This window comes from Arachis ipaensis, chromosome B01 (assembly GCF_000816755.2).
Source record: "Arachis ipaensis cultivar K30076 chromosome B01, Araip1.1, whole genome shotgun sequence".
Lineage (NCBI taxonomy): Eukaryota > Viridiplantae > Streptophyta > Magnoliopsida > Fabales > Fabaceae > Arachis > Arachis ipaensis.
Window position 1 is genome coordinate 20,037,055 of NC_029785.2, and position 5,964 is coordinate 20,043,018.

General features: G+C 35.1%; 1 long non-coding RNA gene across 5 annotated transcripts; it reads right to left on the reverse strand.

Annotated features, from left to right (window-relative positions):
* LOC107627057 lies at window positions 1,618-5,396 on the reverse strand. Of its 5 annotated transcripts, none has more exons than XR_002359287.1 (6): window positions 4,527-5,395; window positions 3,866-4,052; window positions 3,245-3,363; window positions 2,754-3,020; window positions 2,283-2,387; window positions 1,618-1,951 (listed from the first exon to the last, which is right to left on the reverse strand). It is a non-coding gene; the product is annotated as an uncharacterized LOC107627057 (long non-coding RNA). The 5 variants fall into 5 exon arrangements; XR_001617562.2 differs by having other exon boundaries at window positions 3,866-3,981; window positions 4,527-5,394; XR_001617561.2 differs by having other exon boundaries at window positions 3,866-3,990; window positions 4,527-5,392.

Consider the following 5,964-nt stretch of genomic DNA (forward strand, 5'->3'; position numbering starts at 1 on the left):
AACACATGTCGCATTATCTCATTTACAGTGTAAATGAGATACATGCAAAATTAGCTCATTTATAATGTAAACCAGATAAGAGAAGGATATTTATTTCGGTAAATATTTTTAAAATTATTTATTTTGATAATTATTATATTTATTTAATTTATAAAAATAAAAAATCCCACAAAAATGTGGCGATTATCAACAGTCACGCACCAAAAATCAAATCTCGACTTTTATACTTAAAAAAAATATGGAAAAATTGCAGAGGGGCTGCACGTGACAACGATTTTGTTGTTTTACATATTAATAAGTTCAACTTCACGGAATATCTTTAAGTGCACGTTACAAGCCCATGTAATTATTTGATTCTGAGTCTGTCTTATTGCATTTGAACTTTTAAGTGTAAGTTAAGACTCAAATTCCATAAGAGAGCATAGTTAGTTGGAGATATACGTTATAATAGGCATTTGTCTGTTCTCACGTTTCCAACAATAAACAAATGATGATCTCCTTGTCCCTTCAATAATCATGAGCTCCACCTATAACCATATGCAAACATTTTTACCATGCATGAACGTTAGAACAAATGGAGGGGGGGGGGGATTAACAAGACTTTTATCATAATTTGACTTAAATTAAAACATTAGGTTGGTAACTACAACTAAGATTATTAATCAGTTCCCTTAAATTGAAGTTATATGATATATATTGTTGAAGCAAAATTAATTAAAAGTTTAGGTCAACAATAGGAGTTGATAAAAGCTATGTAACCGAAGCAAGAAAAATTCGTACGGTAAAGATATCAAGAACTCATTCGTTATGGCCTATGGGACAATATGAGCTTCAACAGTTGAAGTAGAAGCTAGACCATTTTGGGCCCAAACCCGATCTAGATAAGGATGCAATCTGAGCTCAAAGTTGGAACAAAGTTCCAGGACAAGAATGTAGGAGTCCGTTTAGCTAAGACTTGGAGTTCAACATTAGTAAATAGGAAAAAAGCACCTAAATTCTTCAAAAGTGGAGCCTTACGCTCTCCAGGAGTGGAGTTTTCACTATAATAAAAATACCCATTCAGGTACACTTAAAAAGTGTAGACAAAAATAAAAAAAAGTGATGCTTTAGACTGCGGCTACATTTTTTAGACTACGGCTACGTTTTTTGGGGTGATTCCTATTTGACCGTTGCCTATTCTCAAAGGTTACGCTTTTCTGCACCAAGGACTACGCTTTTAGCGTTTAGAAATAGGGTGCGCTTTTCAAGTGATGTTGTCTAGGACCAAAGGCTACGCTTTTCAACATCCATTTTTACCAGAATAGACTACGCTTTTCAAGGCTACTGCATCACCTGTATAACGTAGCCACATTGTATATCATAGCTACTCTATATAAGTGTAGCCTTAGGTCTTTTATTATTATTTTTTTTTAATTTTCTGTATAACCATAACTACTCTATATAAGTGTAGCCTTAGATCCCTCATTATTTTTTTTATTTTTTTTAATTTTTTGTATGTATATAATATTCTATTAATTTTTTATACAACATAATATTTAATAATATTATTACATATATAATTTTACATTTTTAATTAAATGAGTTAAATATTATAAAATAAAATTAAACACATAATTATACTAAATAATTTTTTTAAATAATAAAAATCATCCTTACACAATTCAAAGACATAATCTTAAGAAGCAATTAACAATCAAAATATAACTTAAGATAATTTAAGTCACATGAAACTTGTATCACATATCAATTAAAATGCAAAGATTGCACTCTATATCCGAAAAGAGCTTAACAAACAGAAAATCGTTAATCTTCTAATCTTGGCATAATGACTAAAAAATGTTCTGAAGCGCCAGATTCTTCTCAAACACATCTTTTTCATGCTGAGCTTCATCACCATCAAGAAAACTCTTGGCCTTAACAATTGTATCAGTGTTCATTCCGAGCAGGGTTGCTGCAAAAATACTTGCACTTTTAAGAAGTTTAAACAAAAAAATTCTTCTAAAGGTGCACAAAAAAGTGTAAATAGAAATTAACTAAACCAAAATCGTAAGATCACAAACTGAGTTGAAATACTAAAATATATATGATCATCATACTAATTGCTGAATAAATGGACAAAGAAAAGGAAATTAATTGCTGAATATACCATTCCCTATCTTCACTCCAAACAGCTTGAACTTTACTGCCAATAGGATATTTATCACCCAAACCAATCCATCATTATTTACCAAACAATCCACTGCGGACAAGAAATACACAAATGAGATGATACAGTAAATTACCTTGCCACTGCTAGCAGGACCTATAACAAGTTGTGCATAACCTTAACACTTTTGTATAATTCGAATCCTGAGCAATCTCCCCTGACCTCTTTGAAGCCCAGGAACCTGAAAGACAATTAACAGCACAAAAGGAATCAAGAACTGCAACAGCAATGTAAGTAGTGTACCAAACAACAATGGAAATCAACAATTTCAAGAAATCATAGGGTCATACGGTGTCTTAAGCTCAGTAATTTTCTATGCATTATTAATCCAAGAGACAAAACCATTTAAAATTTCTCTATGCATTATTAATTGTGTTTTCAGCCTAGCCCATAATCTGTTTTCTATTTATAACTATGTAAGAAATTGTTTATCCATGTAATAGGCACCCTCCCTTTCATTTTCTACTTAACTTTATCTACTTCAAGTTGGCAAAGCAATGTAGTAGGAAAAGACAAACATAAATTTAAAACTAGCTTTACCCTTTACCTTTAATAAATTGAAATAGCGAAGTGCCAACCTGCACAACAGACACAAAGAAAACAAAGATGAAACTACATAATTTTTTTCTACCATTCAGTTTATAACCAGAAATGAAACCAGCTTGAAATAAGTGTGAAGAACAATTTTAATCAAGGCTGACAGCATTTGTTTCCACTGTAACTTTGTCAAGAAAGGAAGTGAAATTTCTAATCTTGCCTCGACAGAAACTAAATGCTTCTCAATGGAACTAGACGATTCCCCTGCTATTACTCTCTGTTCAACATTGGAAAAAAAAGGTATCCGATTTAGTAATTTCATCTATAGTTTTCAATAAAACTAGACTAGCAATTCAAACCCAATAATTGGGCTATTTACTATAACTAAGTGGCAATATAACTATTATCTTTTCGTAAGGTGTAGTACAATTGGAATAAGAGAGAAAGCAAGAAGAGAATAATCAATAAGAACAAAACTCAGTATTACAGCCCAAAATATACCTCCAATTTGACCTCCCCCTTTGTTTAAAAAATTGTGAGTAGATTGTTATCTGCACTACCTCCAATTTGACCTCCCCCTTTGTTTACAAAATTGTGAGTAGATTGTTATCTACACCTACCTATTCCAGGTAAAGAAAAAGAAAAAGCAAGTGGAATGAATGAATACACAATGAAAATGAACACATCAAGTGAAGTCAATAATAGAGGTTCTCGTTCTTGATAGAAGTGACACTTGTAATATGTTCATAACCAGGAAAAGAGTTGAGAAAGAATACAGCTGCTAAAGATGATGAAGAACTTGAATTATGGCTACAAGCAAAAACCAACAACCTGAACGAGAGCAATTAGAAGTAAACACACTAGATAAAATGCATTAGCTAGAATATCCTAATAAATTTAACACCATAATTGTGTTAAGAAATTGACCAAATCACTCCCCTTTGCTTCAAAAATCAAGTTTACCATGTACACCATAACATCCAATTTCAAAATAACATTTTTTTCATTCCATACTGTTAATTCGCTTTGACTTTTCACATATATTCATAAATCAAAGTATCAAAATGACTTATAAAATATGAAATGGAGGAAGTGTGATATTAAAGATTAAAGGAGCTGAACCTTGTGTCCTTGATCCAAGAGTTCCACTGCAGTTGACATGCCAGCAAGCCCAGCTCCAATGATGGCAACTTTCAGCTTTGGTCCTCGATAATATTTTGGCTCCGACGGAAATAGCCCTTTTGGCGCTAGCAGGAAACCATTTCATTTGTCAAACTTACAGCTCAGCTCAATTACTTAATAACTAAACCTGGTAACATGGCAAACCAGATTCATTCATAAGCTCATATCACTCCCTTATGATAGACCCTAACTACCATCCTTCAAACCTTCACAATATGGGACACAGTTCTACACTACAAGCCCTCCATACCTCCATTGAAAATCACAGCATCATTAACAGTAAACCAGAACCACAACAACATCAACACCAAAACCTCATTATCCATTAACAAAACAAAAAAACATCACGATCATTAATATATAGATTAAAATAAATCCACTAAAAGTTGCTTCCTAGAAATTCTCTGACTTTTAAACCCTCCTATAATTTAAAAAGGCAAGTATCAATAGATTATAAACCATGGCAGTTTGTCAAAACATTGAATATTAAAAAGGAAATGGGATTCACAAGTTATAATGCAGCCAGGACATAAAATAAAATTAAAAAAAATCAACATAAAATTTAATTAGTGATGATGTCTTGGCATAATTAGAAATCAACCATATATCTTGGTAGCTTCCACGATGATTCTGGGCAGCTCCAGTGATGGTGGAAGACCTTCAGCAGCAGCTAAATAGAAACGTTGGTTCCCATAGCAGTAATGACAGTTACAGTAGCACAAGAAATCCGAACTCAACGAACTCAAGGGCAGAAACAGCTCTGGGAAGCGGACGTTGAATATGATTAGGACGGCAACAGGGCAGTAGCAACTCACCCTCGCTTGTGGCTCCAATCGCAGCAACTCCAAATCGACGGCAGCAACGGCTTGAACGGCAGCGGCGACGGAAGCTTAGTGACAGTCGTGGCTCCAGCGACAAGGACGGCGAACAGCGACACGAGCACGACAGCAGCTCCTCGCAGCTTCGTGGGTGGTGACGGCGACGAGCCTGGCTTCGACGGCAGCGATCGTGGGTAGCTCCTCTCGAATCTGTCTCTCTCTCTCTCATGTGCGACACGACGGCGGCATTCAACGGTAGGGAGGATGACTTTCCGTAGCTCTGAAGGTGGCAATAGTTGCAGCGGCGCTGCGGTGGTGACGGCTGGGCAGGCCTTTCCTCTCTCTTCTTCTTCTCCCGATCCCTCTTCTCTCTATAGTGGCTGCTTTTGTTTGTTACGTTAAAGGAGGGTGAGGTTGCGGCTGTTAGGGTTAGGAATTGGAGAAATTAGGATTTTCTGAGTTAATTTTGGGGATTTTGGGATTTAGGGTTAGAAATTAGGGATGTTACAGTGAGTGGTGATGGCGCAGAATCTTCTCTGATTTGGGGGTGATGAGTGGTGATGGTGCGCAATCTTCTCTGGGTTGGGGGTGGCGCGAAGAAGGGAAAAGCCAAGGTGGGGTTTTATGTTTTCATTTTATTTGGCTAAGTGTTTATATGTGTATCATTTGCTGAAAATTGAAAAAAATTTACTAAGTGTTGGACATTTAACCTGAGATACATTAGGCAACACTTTTAAAGCGCACCTAAAACCTGACAAATAGGTTACTCTTTGAAAGTATATTTTTTGGTGTAAAAAGTGAACCCACAGCTTCTAAGATAAGGCTACGCTTTATAAGTGATATTTATAATACCTAAGACTACACTTTTCAAGTGATGCTACAAATCTGTTTCCTATTCTCCTACAAAAAGGAAACACGGAGAAAAGCGTAGCCTATTTTAGAAATAGGCTACGCTTTTCAAATATAGCCTAAAAAAAGTATGGCTGAATGGGTGTTTTTCTTGTAGTGTTTATTGTTTCGACAAGCGAAGCTATTAATTATATCAATTTCTCAAGTTTAGTTCAATTACAAATATAATAACAATCACAAAACAACTAAGGAAGACGTAATAATATAAGAGATACAATTCAACAAGGCAAGTCATGGAATGTATAGAAAATATAGGCATGGAAGAGGATGTTCTAGACCTGGAGAAGTCTCCGGCTCAATAAGAAGATAACA